Source organism: Ailuropoda melanoleuca, chromosome 4 (genome assembly GCF_002007445.2).
Source record: "Ailuropoda melanoleuca isolate Jingjing chromosome 4, ASM200744v2, whole genome shotgun sequence".
Taxonomy (NCBI): domain Eukaryota; kingdom Metazoa; phylum Chordata; class Mammalia; order Carnivora; family Ursidae; genus Ailuropoda; species Ailuropoda melanoleuca.
Window position 1 is genome coordinate 68,163,240 of NC_048221.1, and position 27,391 is coordinate 68,190,630.

Consider the following 27,391-nt stretch of genomic DNA (forward strand, 5'->3'; position numbering starts at 1 on the left):
CCTGGGGGCAGTTTCAGGAATAACCACAGGGCAGGAAGCAGAAGGCCAAGAGTTTGGTGACACTAGACATCCCTGCAGACATGAGAGCTATAAGGAGGCAACAGGAATTCCGAGGCAGGTGCTGAGTCCTTTCTGGAGACCAGGGTAACCTACAGTGACAGAGGCCAGTGAACAGAGGTGGAGAGGACAGCATAGTCATGGGAGAAATCCATTTCTGGAAGGAGATGGAGGATAAGCAGAGGAAGAACCCCCCGGCATTTTAAGGCCTCTGGCTCTCTAGGGAGAACCAGCCATATTTCAGTTTATGGGAGGAGGCAAAGGGGCATCTATGAAGCAGGAAGTGGGGTGGGGAGCAAGAGCTTCTTCATGCAAAAGAAAATACTCCCAGCAGAGACTGGAGAGGAGGACTTCACTGACTATAAACACAGTCCATCTGACAGAACAGGTCATTTGTTCACCAAACCCTGGATGGCTGCACAGCAGAGTATGTCCCTGTCCCACCGTTCACGGGAACAGAGCAGCCGACAGGAAGCTGGGACACGCCTGGGAAGAGGGGGAGCAGGGAGCCGGTCTGGGCTTCTATGTTTAGGGCAGGGCTCATGAGCCATGTTAGTGATGAGGTGTTTAAAGCAGAGACCACAGGGATGCTCAGTGGCACATAGAACCTGCCCGAATGAAGCCAACTCTACAGCAAAGGTGGTTTGCCCAGCCTGTGCTCTGCAATGGGAACCAGGACAGGCCCACACCTGCCCCCGCAGGCTCCCCTAACAGCAGGGCAGGCAGGAAGAGAAAGAGGAGGGAGCACAGTCCATCAGCACCTGGCCTCACCCTGAACTTGACCATTCCCTTACCACTTGGGGCAGCCAGGCGGCCACAAGCCCCAACTCAAGAAACAGTTGTTTCTGACCACAGGTGTCTCAAGACTGAAACTGAGAATGAATAAGCAGTGCTTGCTTCCCATCCCCCAGCAACAAAAATCTGTGAGGACGGACTCACAAATATGAAGGTTTGAGCGGGTCAATATAATATAATGCAAACTGAGGCTGGTGGGAACCTCAGAGAGATGGTGCAGACACACGTAGTTTCAGTTGTACTGGGAATTAAAAGATTAGGCTGAAGACATTCCTTGTATTATTCTTCCTATGGTTTTTCATGTAAAATATCACCTAACAAAATTTTTTATGAAAATGAAGTAGATCCAAAAATCCCTACCTGTATTACATTTTCACATACCTTTTTACTTTTCAAAAAAGCAAGGTAGGTGTTACTAAAATTTTTAAAGATGAGACCAGAAGCCATGCACTTCTTTTAAATGAGAGGCTATGCACCTATCACTTTAGATCAGGCCCCTGGATGTCAACCACACTTGCCCACTGTCAGTGCGGACTTGCTGGAGGCTGGCATCCATCCCCCGTGACAGGCCCGCTGGGAAACAACTCCATTCAGGCAGAAAGGACGAGTGGAGGGGCCACCTCACAGCGGCCCACAGCCTGCCCTCTCCACCTTGCAGGAGAGCCAGCTACACCTGTCTAGAAGTGCCCACCTTTCATTTTTAACCCTCACCGGCCTGCCCTCCTTGGGGGGCCCTCACAGCCTGGACCAGGCAGGACTGATCCTTGATGTCCATCGGCGCCCATCTGTGACTTGCACCAATAAGGTGAACCATACCTGGCCAAGATGGTCCTAAGTGGCAAGTTAACCTGCCATTCCAGGGGCGGGGTGGTGATTTTACCCGGACCTCCAAGGTCTTAGCCCCCAGACTGTGGTACTGTAGGCGTTGCAGGCACAAAGCCAGGAAAAGGCGACCAGAACACAGGGTCCTCACATTGCCTGCTGTGCCTCCTTCTTTACCGGAGCTTCTGCTTTACTGAAACTTCTCCAGCTTTTAAAGCACACAGGGGTGAGCTAATAAGCCAGCAAAAGAGATCACACAGCCCACCTCCGATGTGGCAGACTCAAAATAAAGGGGAAAAGAAAGGCAAAAGTACTGCTGCTGCAACCTTTCACTAAAGAACAGAAAGTCTGGGGGCGCATAGGTGGCTCAGTCAGTGAAGCGTCCGACTCTTAATCTCAACTCAGGTCATGATCTCAGGGTTGCGGTCCAGCCCTGCACTGGGCTCTGAGCTGGGTGTGGAGCCTACCTTAAAACAAACAAAAACAGAAAGCCTGGCCTGGAGGTGGGGGGTGGGGTCCAGCAAGCATTGCATTACAGGCTGTGGCTGCTTTCCTCCCCTTCCTGGGGTTTCCTGATGCAGAGTTTACCAGAAAGGACAGCCAAATGCCCAGGATTCTCTCCAAACACAAGGCTGCTTGCTTACACTGGCTCACCTGGAGATGTAATAAAGCCTCCTCATAAATCTGCCACTGAGGCTCAAGGTAGTAAGATCATTTCATATGGAGAAGTGTGGCATTAAATTACGTGGGGAACGGGGTCACTGAATCTTTATACCTAAAACCACTCAGACACGTAAAACATGCCAACCGAAGCCAAATGCAGCTCCATAAACAAACCAGCACCCTCGCCCGGCCACGGGATTACCCAGGGGCAACGGCAACCGGGTAAGGGACTGCACACAAGCGAGGATCCCAGCTGCCAACAGCGGTACATTTGAAACATGCCCAGTGACCATGCTAGCACGGGCACATAAAATGCCTCGAGGCTTTTGGGAAAGACACGTGTTTCTTTCCCTCCAGAGCATTTTCAGAGGAAGATGTCCCGACCCCACTCAGAGGGTCACACCATGTCCACCAACGCTCCTCCAGCGCCTCCTAGGCACAAACCCCTGGCCTCTCCGTACAGTGAGGGTTGACACTGAGTGACACCCAAGACCTCGGGATAGAAGCACCAGATGCAGGAACATTTCACAGGTGCTCTAGTTAAATTCCGTTTCGTGAGGACCCCCACCTCCAGAGAGTCTGGAGTTGAAAGGGAACTAGCAATTGAACTAGCAGCACAGCTGGTGTGTAAAAGCTACAGGCCCAGACTCCTACACAGCTGTGGGCCGACCAGCATGTGAAGATGGGGCACACATCATATCACTCCTCATCCTTACGGCTGGAAGGGCCGAGGCATGTGGTGGCCAGGCCTGCTCACCCTCCATGGGCCGGCACAGGGGAGTTTGGTGGGAGAGACAGACACACGGGCATCAGGGCCCACACGTGGCACCAACGCAGGCTGGTTGGAGATTCAGTGCCTTGGAGGGCCCAAGGCTGCACTGGCCACTCAGGGGGTCTGAGACAGGGCACGTTCTGCCTGATAAGGCTGCTGGCCAGAAGCAAGGGACCAAGTCTGCAAATGCACAATGGCTGGCTGGCCACCTTGGTCATTTGCTCTCCAGCATAACGAGAGCCTACGGAGGTCTAAGACAGCATGAGAGGGTAGAGAGCTAAAGGAGAGGGAGCCCAGACTGGGGCCGTACTCTCCAGAACTACAGTGCAAGGGAGCACAGTCCGTGATAACGTCCCGAACAGGTAAAGTTACGATGACAATCCTTATACAGCAAAAACTACACTGAACCAACAGAAACCATGACAGGACACTGGATAAAAGCTGGGCAAGTCATCTAACCTGTCTCTGAGCCTCCCTTCCCTCCTCTGCAATTGGAAGTGAGTAATAACTATTTCCTCGGGTAGCTGGGGAATCAAAATCCTTGAAATATGCCTGGCACGATACCAAGCCTGTGAGTCACCCTCTCGGGAGTGAGTCCTCCAGCTGTCCATCACAGTGGGAGAGCAGGACCCTCCGGAGGCCCCACCAGGTACCCTCACAAATCAGGAAAAAAGGCTTTCTGCTTTCCAGAGGCTGAGAGGCAAGCCCAGGGGGAAGGACGTTCGCACCACTGGATGAGAAAGCCCTGGAGCACCCGTCCGAGGAGACTGATCTTGGGCATAGACCCCCGAGAAGCAGCTCGCTGCCCCAGCAGGTATCTGGAGGTGATTTCCAAGGCCATGAGAGGACATAAGCATCTCTGGGAAAGCCCTTCCAGCTTGCTGGAATGGGCAATGTGAAAACCTGGTACAGCCCGAGGAAGACCCTGAGGAAGGAGCCCAGCTCAGGGCCACAAAGGGCTCTAAAGAGCGCCAAAGATCACATGATGACAGCTCACCCCATGTGGCCAACCGGGACCAAGGAGACCGGGCAGGGCTCCAGTTTCCTTGTAAGCGACCATCCCTTGGGAAAGAGCAGAGGGGAAACAAGTTTGTTGGTATCCTCTGTGCCCCAAACTCTGTTTGGGACAGCTATTTGTTTCAGAGAAGCTGGCACATGACAGATGTCTTATGACAAAGTAAACCAAGTGGGACCTCATCCCCACCACCCGCCTGTGTCACAGACAATACGGATTACAGGCTACGAGGGGGTTCTGTGCCTCCTGGCACACTTGAGAAGATCCTGGCACAACACACCTTTTCAATTTATAAACAACAGGGTCACAACTCTGGTCCGCGTGGCTGGGACAAGCTGGTTCACACCGGTTATCCCCATGTAGAGATGCCAGCAACCAAACTCTTCATCTGTCTCTGAGGCCTCTGTAATCTAGAACTGGCATGTCCTTATTACAGTGAAACAGCTGGGCTCCAGGCTTAAAGTCACCTTGCCAAACTCATCGTGATAGGGTAGCCTCGGGACAGCTCATGGGCACAACCAGGAGGAGCTCCTGCCGGAGCAGATTCTGAGTCCCCCATCGGAACCACTGCCAAGTAGAGCAGGGCTAGGAACCCTACCCCACGCTCCTAGCATCAGCAGTGTTATCAATTAGCACTGAAAGTAGTAGCCCTGCTTTTGAAAGGTAATAAAAATAGGGTAGTAACTCTAGTGGGGGGTGGAAGAGGGACAGTGTCCAAGACAACTCCAAGTGTGGCCTGTGGAGCCATATGAGCATCACCTGGGAGCCTGTACGAAGTCCCTGACTCCCTGGGGGTGGAGCCCAGCATTGTGCCTGGGACAAGTCCTCCAGGTGACTGATTCTATGGCACTGAAGCCGGAGAAGCTATGACCAGTTTCCTGTCCTAGAAAGAGGCCTGAAGCTTGACACAACTGTTTCCAATTAAGTCCTCATACCCTACGAAAAATCAGCCTTAACCTCTTTTCAATAAACTGGAAAAGCCCCGCAAGCGAAAGACAAGGGTGTGGGCTATGTCCACAGTCAGTGACAGAACGGAAGGCAGAGTAAGACAGGACAGAGTGGGAAAGAGAGCTGCACCCTCCTCAGCTGTCCCACCCCAACCTCCCACCCTCCCCTCTACTGGGGCACCCTCTTCACAGCCACATCGGTGACCAACATAAAGGCCAGAAGAGAGATGACCACCGTTTGGTGCAAGTGGTGTGCATGTGTGCGTGTGTGTGTGTGTGTGTAACTCAACACCTGACCACAGTTAACTCAGAATCCAGGCTGACGGCTGCCCCATCCCCACTCTGAGCATAACTGCAGCACAGCCGGGTGGAAAGCCACTCAGCAGCTAGCCTGTAAGGAAGGCTCTCAGCCACCTCTGCTCTGGAACCCCTTGGGCTCTTGGGCAAATGACCTGGTCGTCAGATCAGCAGACAAGAGATAGAATGTTGTAAAAGCTCCCCTGGACATGGAGGGTCCTGGGTCCTGACCGAGCAGGTCATGCCACGAGGAGGGAGGCCTTCACCAAGCCTCATCTGTGTGTTCAGCTGGCTGGAGGCTGTCCTCTTGGGTGGGTGGGAGGACACTAGGACTTAAACACAGTGTGCATGAAACAGGAAAAGGAAATACCCACAAATTAAAAAGTACACCCTATTTTAGCTCTAAACACACATCCCTCTCACAGACAGCAATGTCCAAAATAGCCCGTCCTATTTTAAGGAGATCAAAGGCAGTTTCTAAATAGGCTACAAAGCAGACCCAGAGTCTGGAAGATCAGGACTGCATAATAACCTAAGGTTAGAGGCTGCAGATGGTGCTTAAATACCTCCCACTCCAGCCTATTTAAGGCCCAAGACACTGGGACCCCAAGAGCTAAACTGCTGCTCCAGTCCTCCTGACTCAATTCCGTCCTCCACCTCTGATCTCTCCTCCCATACGGGGACTGAGGCCATGGGAGTCAGAGGACTGTGCAGCCTGTCCTCCTTCACCCACTGTGGTTTCCAGGGCAGGAGAGCCCTCCTCGATGAATGGACACAGACAGGGAGGGGTGGGAGCAGGTGTGGTGGAGGGAGAAAGCCCCTCCTCACCAGGCAAACTTTGGGCTGAAGGTCAGTCACTCATGGAGCGACTGTGACTACCATGGTCTTATTCTCTCACAAAGGGAGGGAAGTTGCCCCAACACCAACATTGTGTCCTGGGTGACGGCCAGCCAAGATTTGCAGTAATGGAGGCTTTGGTTAATCCTTTCTTGTTAGGCTGTGGTCTGCGCACATGGGGTTGAGGACCTCAGACAGAGAAGGGCTGCGAGCAAAGATGCCCCTAGATTTGGAGAACAGGGCCTGGAGCAGTCAGTTGCTGAGACCATGGTTTCCCTAATTCAGGCAGGATGACCGAATGTGCCACCACACCTGCTCGTGACAAAAGGCCAAGAGTGTGCTGATGTGGGCACCTCAGGGAGTCGGGCTGGCAGGTGGAGGGGCACAGCATGCCTCCTCTCCCTGAAAGGGGGCCTGCCCCACAGTCAGGAGCACAGCCTGGAGCCAGACCATCTGTGTTCCAATCCCAGCTCTGACACTCACCGGGCTGCTACACATAACCTGCGCTGACTGGCTCAACCTCCCACTCCTCCGTTTCCCCCTCTGAAACCACCCTAAGCAGCAGCCACCTTGTCCGGTTGTTGTTCGGATGACATAATTTCATCCCCGTAAACCGTACGCGGCATGCAGAAAAGCTACTCAAGTGTTTGCTGCTTATTATTATTCTTATCACTACTACCAAGGCCATGCGACACTCCCAAGCCCCCCGCGACTCTTCCATCCATTCAGAAATAAGGGTTCTGGAAGTGCCTGTGCCAAGCCACTGGCTCAAGGACAGCAGGGAAGGGGCTAGAAGTACCCAGAGAAAACAGAAAATTTACAACAGGAAGTAAGGCCTTGATGAAGGTCAATAAATCTATTAAAAGCACCCATTAAAAACCTGGACAGAAAAGAATAGTCCAGAGGGCCCTATGAGAATCTCTACACTGGCAACTAGGAACTCAGAGGGAGGCGGGCCTCATTTCCCTCTGGAGCTGGACAGGTGTCCTGGAACCCCACCCCAGGACTTCACCCTCAGCAGAATTCAGCCTCCAGACATTTCCTCCCTGCACACACCCAGGGCTGGGCCACAGCGCTGTGGTGAAGGCCTCCCTGACTCCACCAGGGTTGGAGACTGGAAACCCTGGGGCAGGGGGAGGGAGCTGCTGCTCTTCCCCACCATAAAGGGTGTGACCCAGCTGGAGAGACTTCCTGCTCTGAAATGCTCCTGGGCTTGAACCCTCCTGAGGGCAGACAAGCAGGGCAACCTTCACTCAGCGTGGGGCTGTGTTTGGACTGAGAAGCCAGTCGAGTGTGAGTATATACAGAACCTTAGGGCCCTGTGCAGTTAGCCCTGGTACGTGTGGCCTAGCAACGCCTGACCAGAAACCTGGGGTTACCTGGCTCTGAATAAGCAAAATTCAAATTCTAGGAACTATCAAGACTCAAATTTTTGCAAGCCTTCTGCAACCTCGATTTAAAAAATTAATCAAGTTTCTTACAGTATGAATCTTCATTACCCTATGTGCCCATTCTAATTAAATTCTTTAAAAAGTTTTGAGATTTAAAAAAAAATTTTCAGGTGGCAAGTCTGACTCATGTTATTAAGGAGAAAAACGTGGGCAAGATCTCATGGCAAGGAAGGCTCGTTACCACAAAGCAATTTGGAGTTGATTTTAGTAAGATTCTGCCATCAAATCTTGACTACCTGTGGGTGGATTAAACATTTGTGGACTCGCCTTGGTAAACCATGAGAAGGTAGTGTTTTTGTGGGAAAAAATTAAAACCATTATAATTGCAATCCACAGTTACTTGGAATTCCTGGCAATAAAGGGGGACACACCGGGCCCCCTACGAAGCAGGTCCTTCCCCTCCAGGAAGAATGCTGCTCCCTTCCTCCCCAAGTACCCCACTCCAAGTAAAGAAAACAGGGAGCTGGGAGTGGGCTGCTGAGCTCATCCCTGCCCCACACAGCCCTGTCTGCCACAGCCATAACTATTTTTGGTCATGCAATGAAACACTGACACTTTAAAGTATAAAAACAATATATCTGTAAAAGTTCAATGTGCTTCTAAATTTTACATGTAACTTTTACCAGGTTAAACTCGTTCTGTATTACATTTTGGCTCCTTTTGTGGTCCCTGTGGTTTTGCTCTATCCAAGGCCTAGCCTCCGTCTCCAACCTCATCCGTCTTCCTGGATGATCAAGAATTGAGTTGCAACAGCTGGGGGAGAGAGATGACTTTGGTACTTGAAGTACAGCCCACGGGGTTTTAGAAGGCTTTCTGTAACCTGGAAATCTGACAGGCTAAGTCTCTGACTTACATGAAATCCCTTCCACGGCTCTCAACACACAGGGGATGCAGTCCAAAGCCCTTCACCCAGCGTGGACCAGCAGCCCATCCACCTCTCCCAAGCTCACTAAATGCCACGCGGCAGGCAGTGCCTCTCCAGCTTTCAAATATGCATCTCCATGCCTCTGCTCCAAGGTCCCCTCCGTCTAGAAGACCCTGCCTGTTCATATTCTTGTGGGCTTGGGCTTGACAATTCCTACTCCTGCTTCGTGCCCAGTTTAAATAGCAGTTTCTCTGTGAAGCCTCTCCCACACTGAGGCAGAAATAAATACCCTCTGCTCTTTATGACACAGCCCTCTCTATCGCCGTAAAGAAAAACATCTTTAATACACTCTAAATCCCCATCTCCCAGGAGCTCCTCAAGGGAAGGGACTGAGTCATCTCCGTCTTTAACCCTTCAGTGCTCAGCACAGGGCTGACCCAAGGAAGCAGCCCCAAAACAAGCTTTTATTAAATGATTAAATGACTGAGAAACATAAATTTTGTATCTCCAGTGCCCCAGATGGGTTCAGTACATAAGAAAAATTATCTGGAAATGCTTTTTATCAATAAAATAGATGTTTCCTTAGAAGCCATGACTCCAAAATAATGAAACCAATTTTCCTGCCCCTCACTTAGGCTGACGCCAATGGCAGTGTGCAAAGAGAACATATGAACTGCCGGAGACGTGGCGAACTGCCTGGTTGAAATGGGTCTGCAGCCTCCGTCCCTCAGGGAATACAGGAAGGCCAGGAGCCTCATCTGGATGTCTCTGTCACTCAGCAGCCAGGAGATGCTGGGAGGGCCAGTTTCCTGCTCCAGCCCTCAATGACATCCGTGGAATGAAGGGTGACACAGCACCGGTCAGGGCTCATCTCACCGCAGACTCTTCAGAGCATGGAGATCTCCACACACCTCCAACTCCAACTACCTTGGAGGACCTCCTTGTGTGTAGGAGTCCTGCTTAAAAAAAACAAAACAAAAAAACAAAGAACAAAAAACCTGCCATGGACCCACCAAGCATCCAGAAGGATGGGAAATTACCCTCACCCGGCCTGGACACCAAAAGCCACTTGGTAACAGGGTGATCTTGAGGCTAACAAGGTAATATTAGGAATTATTAATAGAGAAAGAGAAATAATGGGAGACTAAAATAAAACCACAAGTGATTTCATAACCCATGTGTGTGGCCTTCCATACCAGCCTAGTGAAACTAATGCATGCTTTAGAAGAAAGGGGACACAGAAACATACAAGTCTGCATACGACAGACAGACAGACCACCCCCAGGAGGATGCACAAAAATACTGGGCCCCCTGGTTGCTTCTGGAGAGCTGAACTGGAAGACAAGACAGAAGCCAGGATTTTGCTCTCTATATCCATTTGTCATTTTTGAGTGATGCCACAGGTAAGTTACACCCTCATAGTGTGTAACTGTATCAGACCTATAATAGCCTCAAACAAGTTTTGAAACTGTCCCCCAGTGAGTAAACTGTATCTTTCCCAATAACATATCTTAACTCTCAAACGTTTCACTCAACTCCCTGGTGAAGAGGGAAGTCAAGATAGTTTAAGACACAGATCACCTTTTTAATGCCTTGTGAGCTTGGGTGGTCATTTAACAGAAGTGTCACTTCCAGCTTCTGAGAAACAAGTACACTAAGCCCCTCTGTTCCAAGGGAGACTAGACAGACTGAAGGACAGACATAAGGCACCTCATGCACTGTGCAAGTGGGAGCTGGTGCACATCCTGGACCTCAGCTGGACAGATGAGGGAAGAATGAGTGGACGAACACGGGGAGGTGGGACAGTCAGTGGGCCAGGAGTGAGGACACTCCCGGCTGCAAGGTGTCACAGGCACCCACTGAGTCACTAAAGCTCAAGAGGCAGCAACCAGCCTAGTGGCCAGGGCCTGGCCTGGGCGAGGCTGTTGACCACAACACAGGGCTCCTAAAGCAGCCCACCATGGCCAGTGCCCACAGCATATGGGGGAGCGGAGGCAGGAGCCGACAACTAGGCTGTCACCTCTCGGCACGGCACCTATGATGCCCTCCCTTCCTCCTCTCCGTGAAGAAGGCCGGGAGCCTGGGCTCAAGATCCAGCCCTGGCTAAGCTGCACATCTTTGGGCGAGCCACTCGCCCTCACTGGCCCTCGGATGCCTCTTCTGTGACAGAGGTACCTCAGATCCCTCATCACTTGCCTGTTTCTACAGATGCCTTATGCTGAGGGATCGAGGCCCACCACAAACTGTCAGCGAAGCTTGGGCCAGGGCTGGGGGAGGAGACGCAGGACCCCACCATAGCTTCCCCTCACAAAGTCACCATCTGCAGGGCAAGGTGACACATGCAAAATGGCTAAACAAGGGAGAAAATGCCTCGGCAGAAGCAGCTGGAGAAGGGGCAGGCTGTTTGCACCAGGTCCGTGTGCAAGAACCACCTGGTCCCTTGGGCACTTGCCACAGTGCTTGTCTCTCCCATTTTGGGTCAGCTTCTCCGCTGGGCTTTGAGCTCCCCCAAGGAGTTTATTCTAACCCCATCCTCCCCACCTCCCCAGAGGTGCTGGGGGCAGGGCCCTGCACGGGGGCTGGTAGCAAGCACCCGCTGGAGGCATCAAGACTCTGGGTGCTGCTGTGTATGTTCACACCACTGACCTTTCTGCTCTGGGGAGGTTTTGAAGGAACTGTCAGGGGGTGCTGGGTTCAAGTACAGCTGCGTACGTTGCACCCCCTTCCCCTCACCAAGGACCCCACCCGTGGCTCCAACTCACTACCGCCAACACCCCACAGCTCTCTGCTGATGTCCAGGGGCGGTGGGGGGGGGGAGGTGGACAGAAACAGGCTAAGCATTTCAAACCTGCAGTCAGTCCACTTAGCAAACGCCGAGCTCGTCCCTGGTTCCCGAAAGCTCAGTCTGGAGTTTTAGCCTCTGAGAAGCAGCAGAGTCATAAGCCTAATGTCCAAAAGCGCCTCACCATCATCCACACCTTCATCCGCAAGACTTTAAACCTCTCAGACGGCCTAACAGGAATATTCCAAACGTGACAAGATGCTAACAGAAATCTTAAATTAAAAGAAAAAAAAAAAGAACTCCCACCTGTTAGGTATTTTAATTCTACATTTTCCCCTGATAGCTTAGTGAGATTGCCAAGTTAAAGGAAAGAAGAAAAGCTTTTCAAAACAAATATTGTTTTAACCCCACAGGGTCATTCATCCTTTCCTCCTACACAGAATGGCTGTAAAATCATGAAACAGTGTCCCTCACAGGGCTTAGGTCAGGACATCACTCACGCTGGCCATCTGCTGCGGAGCCACGGACACACGTATGCACACAGCTAACACCCGTGGCTAAAACTGTTTTAATGTGACCACAAATCAAAAGTTTGCCCAAATCATTCTGGTTTCCGAGACTACAGATCAAGCTGGTTATAGCAAAAATGAAACGCATATTGAAACCTATTTGAAGAAGGCCAGTGAAGGTTTCCCTGGAAATGTCTTTCAGTTCTTCCTACAGCCTGGCCCTGCACCGCACCTGACCGGAGGTAACCTCCAAAGAAGCGACCACCCAACTCACCACCACTTCTTCCACAGTCCTGAAGTCACACTTCTTTCCCTTCTGCTCCTTAAGTTCCTGGGCAAGAAGGGAGAAACACCCCAACAACCCTTCCTGCATGGGCCGAGGTGCTGCGGTAGGCTAAGGATCTGGGCTCTAGCTCCGGCCATGCCTCCCAATGGAGCGGATGGGAGGGGCTGTCCACTCAGCCCACCAGGCAGGCCCATAGAGCTCAGAACTCGCGGCAGGTGGGCTTCCCTCTCCCCTTTGCGTAGTGGGTGCTTACAGGCACGATGGTCTCCAGTTAGGAGGCATCCAGATGGGAGTCATGAGTGCAGGAGACACCCAGAGTGGGGCCCCCCTGTGCCTGATCAGCCCCCAACTCTCCCCAACCCCACATCCCCAAGTCCAGATCTGGGCTCCTTAAAATCCAAGGACGTGACAAGGCAAAAAGTAGGATTCTAAAATCTCAAGAAGTGAAAAGAAGAGGAAAAGGGGGAAAAAGAAAAGACTGAGGAAAGTCTTCGTGGCAGCCACAAACCCTATATGTGGTAGTCAGTCTGAATAAAGACCCTGTCAGATGAGTTATTCCCCACAGACTCAGCCACGTGTGACTCCTTTATATGTTCAAGAGGAACATGATCTGAATAATCAATGTCATTAAGGAGCTTTGTGGTTGTAATTCCTAAGCTCTTAATGAAAAATAAAGTAGCCTTTGTGATCAGGAAGCAAGCGGGGCTTCCCTGTAGCTGTCGCCCTCGCCCCCATCACCACACCAGGCACCTGGCAGCGCTACGCCCCTCGCCACTCACAGGATGCCTGCTGCACACATGGCCACACCCTGTTGCGAGCAATCTGGAAACAGCTGCCTGGGCGTCGGCCTCGTGTGGGTCCCATCCTGAGCCAATGCTGCGGTTCTAAAGCACCCAGGAGAGTGCCCAAGCCAACGTGGCAGAGACTGCTAGGGAAAGCAGGGGACGGGGCTTCGCAATTCTAAATAGAGTTGTCAGGATGGGCCTTACTAAGAAGGGGACAACTGAGCAGAGACCCAAGGAAACTATGAGAGCAAGAAAGCCATGTGGGTATTTGGGGGAAGAGATGCCAGGCAGAAGGCAAGCCAGGGCAACCTCCCTGAAGCTGGAGTAGGGACAGTAGGAGGAGATGAGTTTGGCGACAGGTATGAGGGCGGGAGAATGCCCTATGGGGCCTCACATCCATGAGGAGCCTCTGGAGGGTTCTGATTTTGCTCTGCAAAGTCCTTTGGCTGCTCTGCTAGAAAGCGCCAGAGCAGAGGCGAGGGCAGGGAGGGGGTGATGCAGGGAGGGCAGATGCCCTGCAGACGGTGCAGTACTGAAGGCAAAGTGAAGGCACAGGGAGAGGAGACGTGTGTGTATTTGGAAGGTGGAGCCAGCAGGACTTCCTGACAGATGACTGAGAAAGTGAAGGGCTGTCAAGCACACTTCTGAGGCTTCCCTGAACACCTAAGTAGCAGAAGGAGTGTGTGGTCATTTGCTGAGTTGAGGAAGAGTGGGTGAGTACAAGAATGACTCTGGTCTGGGACATGTCACGCGTGCAACGCTTAGACTTTCAGGAAGGTAGTGGAGACGTCTAGACTGGAGCAGCGCGCCGAGGAACTGTCCACCTGTGGGAGGTAAGGGAGCCACCAGAATGGGCGACACCACCAAAGAAGCGAGCAAAGCAGAGGTCCCAGGACTGGGCCCCAGAGGTATCAGGGAATAGAGGAGAAACTGGCCCAGCAGACTGAGTGAAGCAGGAGGGCAATCCAAAGTGAGGGGCTCTGGGAGCTGTGGGGAGAATGTTCCAAGGATGTGGGAGGGATCGAGGAGCCATGGAAGGATGACTGGCCACTGCTGGGAGGCAGGATGGCCTCAGAGCATGCAAGTGGTACCCGTGTTGATGGGTGGTCGGCACAGGTGCAATGCAGGCTGCTGGAAGCAAGGCCAGCAGCGGGGAAGGGGTGAGGTGAGAAGAGGCGAGAGGTAGTACAGGTTTGAGGAGAAGGTACGAAATGACTGCCCAAGACGGGGCTCAACCAAATCCTGCTCACCATTTGTTTCTGGAGAGTTTAATCCCACACAGCTGCATCCAATTGTTTCCCTCCTGTCTGGGGCGGTTTTCACACCACCAGAGCAGAGCTGGGTGGTGCTGCCAGGAAGCCTGGACGGCCCACAAAGCCTAAAATATTAACTATGTGGCCCTTCCCCGGAAAAGCTGGCCAACCCCTGGGCAAGGACAGTGGGGCAATAGGCCCTGGGTGCCAAGTGGTCCCACCCATGCCCTGTGGTTGTGAAGTCAGAGACCCAACAATGTGGCTGTGTCCTCTCCAGCCACAGGCCACTGTGTTGAGACGCACCTACCACCAGGGTGTGGTTTCGCCAAGTGAGCCGTGGAAGGGAGAGAGGCCAGGGGCCTGTTCTGTCAGTCACCATCAGCCACTATGGCCACGAGACATCCCCGGCGCGAGACAGAGTACACTGCATGAGTGCACATGGCCTCGTTTCACCTTCCAGCCCGAGACGCTGGGGGCTGAGGCTCAGCACGTCAGAGACTGGCCCGGCGCAGCCACGGGGATTCAAAACCGGCAGGCCCGGTGCGGAAGCCCAAGTTCCCAAGCCCCAGGGCCCAGCCGCTCCACCCCAACCGCACCTCAGCGTCACCTAACGCAAAGGGGACAAAGGTCAATGCTGGCCCCGCCTCCACATGACTTTACTGGGGGGCAGGGGGTAGAAAGCACGCTTCCCTGTTTCTCGAAAGCCCCCAGCCGAGTGTAAGGTGCAGCCATGGTGGAGAAAGTTGCAGCACGGTCTCCATCCCTCCCGAACCCCCAGCACACCTCCTTGCTCCAGGCTGTTCACAGGAATTCTGCAGGGCTGGCTCCCTGTCTGCCATCTCAGCCACGACTCCCAGAGGCAACCTGCAAGCCTGGGAGTTCCCAGTGAAAGGGGTCCCTGGTGACATGAGGTCCCTGCTGCTCTCCATGTCCAGCCATGAGCCCTGCATCTGGTACGGCCCTTGCGATTCTCTTCCCTCCGTCTCCCTCTGCCTCTCTCTCAAATTAAAATAAATCTTAAAAAAAAAAAAAAAAAGTGTGCTCTTGATCCTGAACCCAGTGAGGCTTCAGTTTATGAAGGAGAAATACCACAGGTCTCAGGCCCAAAAATGTGACCCACCAGCCTTACCCAACACGGTACGATGCTGGTTTGGGTTTTAGTCCCCTCCCTTACTTCATCATACCTCCCTGATGGCACCTTCAGATTTTCTGTTCTCTTTACTCAGATGTCAAAATTGGGGTGTCTCACCTCCTTACTATAAAACCTCAATATTTTACTATTTTCTAATTACTATTTTCTATTTCTATTTACTATTACTACTAATTACTATTATTCCACTTATTTAGGGCTGTCGCATGCTACATTAGTTCATGGTCTCATTGCACTGGAAAGTGAACAAAGCACTATCATCGATAAATACTTTAAAGCTCGGTTCTGGAATTCCACAAAGATAAGGCTGAATTTCTGGGCAGTTCAATCAACAGGCTGCATTCCAAAAGCCCATTTATAAGTTATTTGGAAACTAGAAAGTATTTCTTTTCATATAAAATTACCTTTAAGACGGCACTTAAGTTTCTAAGCTAATAGGCAAATGCCTGTTTTTTGTTGTTGTTGTCTTTTTTAAAGATTATGTATTTATTTGAGAGAGCATGAAAGAGAGAGAGAGAGCACAAGGGGGGAGAAGGGCAGAGGGAGAAGCAGACTCCCTGCTGAGCAGGAAGCCCAACATGGGCTCGATCCCAGGACCCTGGGATCATGACCTGAGCCAAAGGCAGACACTTAAGCACTGAGCCACCCGGGCGCCCTGACAAATGCCTATTTAACTCATTTGTTCTTCTGCTATTTTAAAATAAGGGAAATGCTATTATAATACAAGAAAATCAAGTGTGTGTTTCCATGTGCCTATATACAAGAATATCAAATGTGAGTGGATGTGTGCCAGGTATATGCAAAAACATCTTCTATTATTCAAGGAAAAGAAGCTTTACATCAAACACTCCGATGCTAATCCACGGAGGCTGGGAAGAGACTGCTCACGTCCAAGGGTGGAGGACACCGATGATGCTGTGTCCCCACTGTACCTGACACCACCACCTGGTGGGGGCCGGTCACTAGCACTGCCCACGGGTTCTCAGTCTTAACTGGTACAACAGACACGGAAAGGAGAAAGGAGATAAGCATATGGCAAGATCAAGGTAACAGAGTGGTGACCAATAAACAGATGAAGGAGAAGGGGGGGAACGTGCAGCATGGGCTCCAGGCATCCAAGGGGAAAACGAAGCAACTCTGTCTCCCCCGCTCTACTCAGAGAGGCTCAGGGTGTAAAAGCCTGCCATGATCACTCAGTGCAAGTGTGAGACAGCATGTAAAAGAGAGATGGAAATAAACCAGTGGGGCCCCATCAGAAAGCATGCAGACGACACTGTCACCTGTTGGCACCCCAGTCACTGCTGTGCGTTTGGTGGCTGGTCTCTCCCTGGGCAAGGCCTACCTGACGTAAGGAAGGAAGGGTGAGTAAGGGGCTTTGTGGAAAGACCTATGATGCCTGCTCTGCCACTGACCAGCTGGGAAACTTAACTCTTCTGCACCCCAATTCTCTCATCTGTAAGATGGGAGGATGGACACGCATCCCTGAGGGTGTACAAAGATTAAACAAAATGGCGCACATGGAGACGGAGCACAGCAGTGAGCGCTCAGCAAGGCTCCACTCATGCTGGTGGCTTCTAATTCATGCCAGGGAATGTGCATCACCCCACTGGAGCCATCGGGCCCTGGTGTACCATGAGTGCTCAACAAGGTTAGCTTAAGAAACACAACAAGAAAGGTGCCTTCCTGAACATTTGGGGAGAGGCAGGAGCAAGACTTGTGGGGGACAGAGTACACACTGAGCAGGTGGGCAGAGCTGGCCTGGACGTGGGGCCAGATGATCAGGGGGAGGTCAGAGCCCTAGAGGCCAGGCTGCTGGGCAGAAGCCAGGGCTACCCCAGGAGAAACTGCAGGCAGAGCAGGGGGCTCAGCGTGGAGAGCAGGGAGGAAGCAGGCTCCACGCTCTGGGGAAGGAGATAAGCCATGAGTTATCGGGGACTCTGAACAGCCGCTGAGGTGGGTGCAAGAAGGAGAATGAGCTGAAGATACGGAACAGACTCAGGAACACGGACTACTGTCAATTTTCACATTATTTATAAAACATAAATATAAAGAAATATATAATACACATATCTGTTCACATTCATATCAAAGACAACTTTCCTCAGTCCACAATAGTGGAATGATTTTTCAAATGTCTGTCCTCTGGCTTCCCAGCCCCCGACCCCAGGCAGGAATAGTTGTTCTGTTTGCTCTTCTTTCCCCTCTGCCTTCTAGACTGCCTAGCACAGTAGGTATTTGATGTTTGTCCTATCAGTGAGTCAACTACTAGCACATCTCCCAGTGCACTGTTTCTTTCGGGATTAACACAGTCCATCCTAGACGTCACCTGGCCTTCTTCATGTGACTTCTCCCTGGCTGGGACTGGGAACTCACACTGAGTAAGGATTCAACACACGTGCTCTTGCTGGGCCATCCGTGCTGGGCCATGCTGGGTAATTTTCACCAGGCTGTTCTACCATCATTGGCCCAAAGCCATCCGGCCACGGTGAAACAAATTCATTCACTCAACAAACATGTCGCTAACAAGTTACAGCCATGTAACTTGCCATGAACGTGATCCCAAAGCTCTTATTTTTTTCAAACAACCAATGTAACAACACAGGAAAGTGACAGGGCCTTATCTGTTCATCAAGTGCATCTCCAGCAACATCAGAAAATGAACCATACTGCAGAGTCAGAGAGAAGAAAGAACCACAGCCACCAAGAGCTGCTCGGCCTCTCCAAGCCTTGGCTTGCTCCTACATCCGTGAATGCCCTCTGAAGGCTACTGTGGGACACCACCGCATAGCCCATAGGAGGGCAAGTAATGGGGATGTCCACCTTCTAATCCCTGGAGCCTGTGAATGTTATCTGTATGGCACAGATTTTGCAGATGTGATTAACTAAAGATCTTGATATAGGCAGACTATCCTGGATTACATGGGTGGGCCCTAATTCCAATCCTAAATGCCCTTACAAGAGGGAGGCTAAGGGAGATTTCGGACAGAAGAAGGCCATGTGACAGAAGTAGAAAGAAGAAGTCACAGAGAAGATATTATAGAGCTGGCACTGAAGATGGGGGTAGGGGGACATGAGCCAAGGAATGCCAGCAGCCACTGCTGAACCCCTGCCATGGACCCTGGGACACTGATTTGAGACTGCTAGCCTCCAGAACTGTGAAAGCATGCATTTCGGTTGGTTTAAGCCACTGAGTCTATAAGAATTTGCTAGAGCAGCCCTAGGAAACACTAATATGGGGATTAAATGAGAGGGCCCTGTGAAGCAATCAGCAAGGTGCCTGGCACAGTAGGAATGGAAGCAATCTCAAACAGTGAAGGATGGTCCCTGCCACCCTCCCTAGACCACCAGCTGGTCTTCACAAGTGCTGTGAAGAGCTACAGCCCTAGGCTGCAATTATCCTGCTTACATTTAAAAAAAGTCCTTCATAGTCACTGCTTCTCGATTGCATCCCCACAATCCCCAAGTGGAGTTTCCCAGGCTATGCAAGGACTCTTTGCTCCTCCCATGTAAGTACAATATCGCCACAGGCACTTTGTCCTAAACACCCAGTAGAATCAACTCAGATATTCATAGGGCAAGCTTTGCTGATGTCTCACAGACTAGACCCTCCTGGCCTTAGGTGTCAGGAGCGGTCATCAGGACCCCCTTACCTTGAATGAACACAGCAGGAGAACTTGTCCCAGCCACAGGCCCTGATGTTGGTGTGAACAGCGAACTCTACCGTGCCAGGGCCAGCCCAGGATAAGTGCCAGCCGGGCAAGCAAAACGGTGGTTACCGTTTGGCCCTCTGACCCCTCCTTTTCATCTCTTCAGCCCTGGCACCATGCACCCCCACACTTGGTTTTCCTTCTTGAGGGTTGAGTCCCAATGTCGAAATGCACAGTGTGCAATAATTCCACTTCCTCCACTGTCAGTGGCCTCCTCCTGGGCTCTGTGTGGAGGTGGCCCCACGATCCTGATGGCTCTTCTGCCTCCCCTCTGCCCTCTTTCAGTTTCAGAGTCAGGACTGTGCTGTCCCAGGACCCTGCCCCTCTGACTCGGGCCTGCACAAGATTTGAAGACCATCCCTTCCACCAGGCCAAGCAGCCTTTAGCTACAAAGGACTCAGGGCGGAGCTTCAAAACCTCAAGAGTATTTTAGAGAAAATATGAACAAAAAGAAGAAGCCTGTTCACTTCCTGAAAGCAGTCATCTGCTGGCCCCGGAGCTGCCTTCTTGGCTCCCTTTCTTCTCTGACCTTTTGCAATAGCTGGGTTTACCCAGCAGAGAATGGTGCCCTGAGCTAGCTGACAGCCACTAACGGCGCAGAAAGAAGACTGAGCCGTGGCCAGAAGAAAGAGCCACCTCCGTGCTCCTTGGCCATGGGCACTGCACGCAGCAGACCCCTGCGGCTAAGGTCTAATATCTGCCAGCCCTTGGCTCCCCCCAACAGAGGCCTCATGGCTGGGATGTGTCCTGCTGAATCCCACACAGGGGCTGGTAAGCAGCCTCAGAGACGCATACGTATGAACCCGTGGGGGTGGGCTACCCTCAAGTCCTGTTCTCTGGAGCATTCCCAGGGCCGGTGTGGCAACGGTCACTTCGCCAGTGCCTGAAGTCCCTTATAGAAGCGAATGCTAACAGGCAGGCTTGCTAGAGCAGCCCACCATTACCCTCCAGGCCCGAAGGTAGGGCGTACTCTGCTTGTACAATGTGGCCATGTGAAGTAACTGCACGCCTGTTCCACCATGGTAAAGTACTAGCTGCCTCCCAGATTTGGAAGGGCCACAAGGCCCATCCAACAGGACTCCAAGACGTGTTTACAATGCCCATGTCCAGGCTGTTCCCTTCTCCCACGCGCAATGCGTGGTGGTGGGAGCAGCCGATATGCTGGGTGGGAACGGCCAGCACCAGCCCCAGCCAGACCGTCAGATCTCCAAGTCTGCTCTCTTCCATAAGCACTGTGCTTTCCAGGTCCTGGCTGTCAGAGACCGGAACCATTGGCAGCACCTAGCTCGGACCTGTGGTGGGCCCTGCAAAGCCCCTTGGAGCCACCGTTCTTAAAGTTGGGGTCACAGGTGGCCTTGACAAACCTCATTCAGGGTGCTATGGGTTGGTTTAAAAGGTCTGTAACTAAAGGTAATATTTTAAAGAAGCATATCTTAGAAATAACATCTAACCATTAGCTGCCCTCCACTCCCCCAAAGAAAAAGTTACAATCCAGATAGGAATTGTAGTCAATGGGGAGGAACTTCCAAATGTCACCTAACCCCATGCTCTCCTTCCAGCCAGGACAATATTCAATCCGTACCTTAGATGGGTGGGGGGCAGAGGGGCGGCCTCTTTGAAAGAACTAACATGTTAGTCCCAGCGCAGGCTGGGAAGGGACCACCATGCTCAAGAGAGCGCTGGTTAAAGAATCTACAACACAGCCGGGCAAAACAAAGAGAAACTCTTTGCAACGAGTATCAAGTTATAGTAAGGGGAGAGGGTGAGGGGGACAGCAACGGGGAACGTGATACCGTGGGCAGGAAAAAAATGTTTAATGGGTACATACATAACATCTGCTGGCATATACACAGTATCTTGGGAAGAATACACAAAAGCACATGGCATTGGTGTCTCTAGGGAGGGAATCTGGGCGGCTGTGGTAGGAGGCAGACTTTTCCATATATCCCTGCTATAGCTTCTAATTTTATTTTATTTTATTTTTTTTTAAAGATTTATTTATTTATTTATTTGACAGAGACAGAGACAGCCAGCGAGAGAGGGAACACAAGCAGGGGGAGTGGGAGAGGAAGAAGCAGGCTCATAGCGGAGGAGCCTGATGTGGGGCTCGGATCCCATAACGCCGGGATCACGCCCTGAGCCGAAGGCAGACGCTTAACCGCTGTGCCACCCAGGTGCCCCTATAGCTTCTAATTTTAAACCATGAACAGGTATGCCTATTGTAAAACATAAAATGTTATCAAATATGTCCAATGAACCTGAGAACAAGCAGGTTTTGAGGACTCCCACCACATAACATTAGTGTATAGCCACTAATAAGAAGGGAGAAGATTCAAAGGGGTGCTTCTTTGGGTCAGTGTCACCCCAGCAGGTGAGGAAATTGATAAGGCTGCACCTGCTGCTGGCAAGGGTCTCCATCGCCTCGCCCCTGCCAGCGTCCCTTGCACTCTGGCCTCCATTTCCCTCTTCTCCAGCCTTGCTCTTCTGCCATGTTTTTCTCCCTGACTACACCCACATCATATGGCGTGGTGACGTTTATGCTCACAGTCCTGGAATCACAAACTCTTAAAGGAGGAGCATGTTTTAGCACAACCACAAGTGAAGCCCTGTCCCCATCATCTCTCACTACCAATCCCCCTCCCTCAGCCGCTGGCCAACAGGCTTGACTATGTTTTATGTCTACACTGCACCCCGTGTGGAGACCCCACAAGGTCATAGGAAGAGCACGTATCTGGAGGAGGTGGGGCCAACTGAAGCTGTTTCACTGCAGGGAGAGGACCCCGAGACAAATATTTGTTTCCAGAAACCCATATTTCTGGGGTTCTTCATACTCCAACACTTTCTTTTCTTCACAGCCAGCCCAGTTTTCACAGGTGGTCTAGAATATCCTTCCCTGGTCCTGTTTCATTTCCATCATTTCACAGACATGGCTCCCCAGCCACCATGGTGGGCTCTGGGGCCTTGCATCCGAGTTCCATGAGCTGTGATGCCCATGCCACGGAATAGGAAGGAGGGAGCCCCTCTTGGCCCACAAACCTGGTCAGAGCACAGGTATGGTTACAAGAACGATTACCATTTAAGAAAGGGTCTCCTCAAACCCCTATAAAGACTCTGGAATCACTTTTGTCATTTAAAATAATGATATAGGGGCGCCTGGGTGGCACAGCGGTTAAGCGTCTGCCTTCGGCTCAGGGCGTGATCCCGGCGTTATGGGATCGAGCTCCACGTCAGGCTCCTCTGCTATGAGCCTGCTTCTTCCTCTCCCACTCCCCCTGCTTGTGTTCCCTCTCTCGCTGGCTGTCTCTATCTCTGTCGAATAAATAAATAAAATCTTTAAAAAAAAATAAATAAAATAAAATAATGATATAGGCAAAACGGACTAAAAAGCTTTTAAAAAGTCTGAAAAGGCTCCTGGGCGGGATGAAGTCCCAAACTTGAAAAGGGCCTGACAGACCTTGAGCCCCTCAAGCTGACCCTACCTCTCCTGAGCCCCCTTCCTGATGCGTTACCCCAGTCCTCCCCACACTTCTCTTTTGAAACCCCCAGCTCAAGCTCTCACCCCCACCCAACACATAACTCTCCATGAAGGCTGTGATGTCCCCCAAGACCCAAGAGAGGAGGAGGCCAACCTCCCTGTGCACCCCATCCTACCGGGCTTCTCTTTTAGTTCCTATGATATCACCCTTTGAACCCCGTGCATATGGAAAAAGGCTGATTACATTTAGAGAGAAAAAAATCCAAGATGACCAAGCCCTAACAAGGTGTGGCACCTTCCTCCCAGAGCAGCAGAAATGCCGGCTAGGTTCCAGCCAGCTAGCTTACAGAGGGCACAAATGTGTGCAGAGGACACAAATGCCAGGGCACAGCAAGGACATATAAAGCATAAGGGCACAAGTTGTCAGTTTTGCTTTCACCCTGAGAACCGACTGGGGCTATAGTTGTGCCATGAGCTCTGGTCTCACTTCCCTCTCCTAAGTGAGACTGAACCCCAACCTGACCTCTGGGAAATGGGCTGTCCTCCTAGGGAAGGCTGAGGCTTTTCTTGCACTTTCGACAATGAAATGGTAGCTTTGTCCATTCATTCACTTGAAGAACATTGATTATACACCTATTTTGTACCAGGCACTGTGGGATACTCTGGAGAGACAAAGAAAACTGAGCTACTGTTTCTGCCCTGAAGGACATTTATGTCCTATGACACCCTAGATCTGTTATGTTCACTGGGCATGTCCCCAGAGAACAATCTTCACAAATGTGAATGCCACTGTGGGACACAATGCCCGCCCCCATAAAAGCAGTAAAGCAGAATTTAACATTTTAAGTGATTCCTCTGGATCCCTAAGGAATTACTGTCAAGGAGCTACACACCCAGAAGGAGCAGGTAAGGGGGCGCCCAAACTGGGGGGGTGGGGAGGAGCTGCAGGTGACCAGGCACTCAGCCCTGCACATGCCAGCCCTTCAGGGTGCCTGGAGTAGGTTAGCTTACTTGGATGCCGTTTTCCTTTTGGCGGCCTGGCATACACCCCCTAATTACACTCCATTAGTGGAACTGCGCACCCACCTCTCTCAGACCACTCAACTTGGGGGCGCATGTGGTCAAAAGACCCAGGCCAGGCTAGTGGAGTACTGAGTTTCCCAGCACCAGGGGCGAACACCTGACCCACGTCCACTCAGTGTCACTCTTTTCCCTGGGACAGTCCAGACCGGCACCGTCTATCTTGTCCACACTGAGCATCACTCCCACTGGACAAAGCACTGCTTGAGTACTACACAATCCTGACCTAGGACTTTATTCGGGTGTTTGTAGGCCTGTGGTGGTCATCATCTTGAACTCAGATGCTCCCCAAATGCCTGCTATGTCCCTGGCAAGGGTTCCCAGGCCAGCGGCCACATGACGTGTGCTGACAGCCACTTCCTACGGTCAGCAATGCTTTCAAGAACTTCGGCCTTGTCTGCACTTTTCTCCCCCACCATAGTCCCTTGAAGGTGCTTTCCCCTTTAAGAGTGGGAGATGAAACCTGGAAATCAGAACCACTTCCCTCCCGGCCGGGGCCTCACTTTCTGCATTTATACTGCAGGCTGAGGGTTTCCCAACGGTCTTCATTTCCCCTGAAAAAGTGCAGCATCTAATTCACTGAGGCCAGACACCCACAATCGGCACCTGTGGAAAGGGAAGGCAAGTTCCACATAACACATGAACCAGCACAACCATGGAGGGGGAAGAAGAGTTCTAGGGAGCTTGATGGACACCTCCCTTAAGTAAAATATTTCACTCTCAAACATGAAAACAAACAAAAAACCCTATGTTCATACTGAGAAAGAACTAGATGGCAAAACCATCTGGAAGAGAAGCACCAGCTCAGGCAGTCATGATTCCTGCTGGGATCTGAGGAAAGATGCTATGCTCAGGCCTTGCCTACAGCAGCCACTCCTGGCCTAGAGAAGATGAGAAAGGGCCATCTGATAATCCTTGCCTTTTTAAAATAAGAAGTTAAATTTTTTTTAAGGCTTGGAAAAATTACTACAGATTAGCAAATTTCCATCATTAGTTTTGGAAACACAAAAGAAATTTCCTTATTTCAGAGGCATGAATTCAAAGAGTGCTCCTCTGTAAAAATTCTTGAATACATGCGTGTCTACACCCCTAAGTCCCAGGGATTCTAGTCAGACAGAAAGCAAAGCATGGCTCCTCAGGGGAGTTCAACTTCCTGTAGCCACTGCCTTGCCAGGGTGTGTGTGTGTGTGTGTGTGCGTGTGTACATGAAAGATGTGTAAGTACATGCATGAACGGTATATGTGAGCACATGTGTGGTGTGTGAGCACTCATGACAGGTGTACGTGTGGAGCTCATGCGCTGGATTGGGGTGGAAGGGAGAGGATGAGGACAGCTGGCCTGGCCAGCTTTACCCACGTGTGCAGCAGACAAATGCTTATACCCAAAGGCTGACAGGCCAGGGAGAGCCCAAACCTTTCCTACCATGCCTATTCCTTGGTCTGACACCTGACCATTGGAGAGGCCCTCTTTTGAGTTTAGGAACTGCCAGCACATATATCCTTCTTAAAATCCAAATGCCTCAAAAAGAAGAACACATTCAATTTTGCTAACACCTAGAATAAATTGGTTATTAGATCCCTTTCATCCAACAGAGAGTGGACACTTGGGATCACCGTTCTAAAAGGAAAAGCAGGAAGGAAAGAAAAAGACAGGATAGAAACACAGACCCAGGGGCTATCCCCAATTCAGCTAGTGAGGCTGGCCCTCCCCACACTTGGGGAGGGGACCTGTCTGTGGCAGATTCAAGGCAGGAAAGGATGAACCAGTCCTGGAGACTGTGGTAGGGAGAAGCTCGTCTGCCTCCTCCTGGCCCCCCCCCCACTCTAGGCACCCTTCCCATTCAAAGTGTCTTGTCTGGAGGCCCTCGCCTGGATCTCACATGCTGCCTGAAATCCCCCCACCCAGGCACCCCTTCCTCTGGACACACCTATGGGTCCAGAGGCACCAGAGGGATGAGTGGTGGCAAGCAGCTCTGGGACATAAGTCTCGGTACTGGCCCTGAGAATTTAGTTCAGAACTCTGTCTGCCATTTCTGTTTTTTAAATGAGGAAATGAAGGAACAAATGGATCAAGTGACCTCTTTCAGGCTCTTGTACAAAAGCAATGTGGAAGTGAGAAAGGTCTCAAGCTCTCAACTTTTTAGTTAGCTGTCCATGCCTATAGCCTCCCCAGAGGTTTCCCCAAAATTCTGCCAACATTTTCCCCAAAAGCATAAAAACTCACCTTCCAAAAAAGACAACTTGCAGAAAAGACACAGCTAGTTGCCTCCAATGTCTATTCTTTGCTTCCTCCTTTGCAACGGGCCCAGGACCCTGACATTTAGTTGGCACGGGGCTGTCTGCCTCCCTTGCAGCTAGCTGTGGCCAGGGGTTTGGTGCTTGCCAGCAAGATGTACAAACAAATTTGCTGAGGAGTTCTCGGGAAGTTTGCCTTCCTCCAGCCTGGTGTCTGGAAGGCCCGTAAGCTGGCTGCACCTCTAGCCGCCACCCTAGACAGGAGGCTCTGGGCCTCACTGCAGGGAAGGCAGAACACAAGCTCTGACTGCAAGAAAGACATGCCTGTCCTAAGTCTCTTTTCCTTCAGATTGTTTCCCATTCTATGCAGCCAAATGTTAATCCTAACAATTTTATCATTCCCTACTTATATCCAATGGTGGAAAATGTCACCATCCTGGAATGCTGCGAGCCGGGGATAAAGAAGGATACTATTTTAGACTTAAGTTCATTAGCAATCCCCTTTTTCCAGAAGGAGTCAGGAATGCTTTAAATAAAGCATTGTCAAATTTACCCTGGGCTCAGGTTAGAGTGAGTACATTCTTACTAGACCTTATAAGCATAATAAGATTCATTTTGTTGTAGGGTTATTTTATAAAACAGTTTCTCTCCAATATAATCAACATTTATAATCCTAAAAAAAAGGCAACCAATCCTATTTCTAGGCCTGTTTGAGCTGCAAGCTCAAAAAGCTTTAATATACCAAATTCCTGTTTACTGCCCCAACCATTTAATGGCTTGGCTTGCATATTTAGCGCAGACAAGTCTAGGCTAGGAGGCAAAAGAGCCCCTGGTTTTATTCATTACAGTTAGTCCATTAAATGCGATTCACAGTCTAAGCCACGGGCTGCTAGGAGCCACGATAAAGATGGGTACAATCCTTAACAATTTACAAAGCAGCCAACCTGTGGGTCTATGATGCTGGTCAGACTCTGCGATTCCCAGTTCCAAGGAATGACACAGTGATCACTGCCCTGGGATCTAATATCGCATCTCACCCTGTTGGGAAGGAGTCTGTTCCACGACGGTTTAAAATCCTCTCTTCTACGGAAGGGGCTGAGGCAGTGTTGGCTGACAGGGTGGCCTGATGCTTCGTAACCACCGACCCGGTGTAACATCAGCACTGCCATCTCGGGAAGCACCCCTTCTCTCTGAGCCACTTAACCAACCTGCAAAAGGTTTCTCACTGCTTCACGAACCGTCTGCTGGCTTTTCTCCTCTCTTTGACCAATGAGGTTAACTCCTAGCTTGGTAGAGATATTTGACTAATAAAGGCATGATTAAATAATCGAGTTGACTCAAAATGCAAACATCTGTCTCCCTCCCGTAAAGTTATCCAAAATACCATACGGTTCAAAGGCGCCTACAATGATCATCACAAACCATGTATCTTAGGCAATCACTGGTACATTGCCAACTCCGTGCAAGACGATTTGCACTATCCAGTAAGACAGGTTCCTGTTCTCATGGGCTCTGCACTGTTTCAAGGAGAAAGATGCACAAATGAAGAATGTGACAGCTTTTAGCAATGGAAGCAGCCCTGAAATGTGTTCAGGGCTTTTCCTGGAGG

At 51.0% G+C, this 27,391-nt stretch overlaps 1 protein-coding gene across 12 annotated transcripts in view; it reads right to left on the minus strand.

Moving 5' to 3' along the window:
* INPP4A (inositol polyphosphate-4-phosphatase type I A) overlaps nucleotides 1–27,391 on the minus strand; it is a 131,678-nt gene that overhangs the window by 93,827 nt on the left and 10,460 nt on the right. For 2 of the 12 annotated variants that reach the window (XM_034659021.1, XM_034659020.1), the window contains exon 1: nucleotides 18,937–19,387. The exons of 2 other annotated variants lie outside the window; for them this stretch is intronic. The gene's annotated coding sequence lies outside the window, so the exon portion shown is untranslated. Of the gene's footprint in view, nucleotides 1–18,936; nucleotides 19,392–27,391 lie in introns of those variants that run through there. 8 more of the 12 variants (XM_034659024.1, XM_034659023.1, XM_011225891.3 and 5 more) reach the window with 8 other exon arrangements.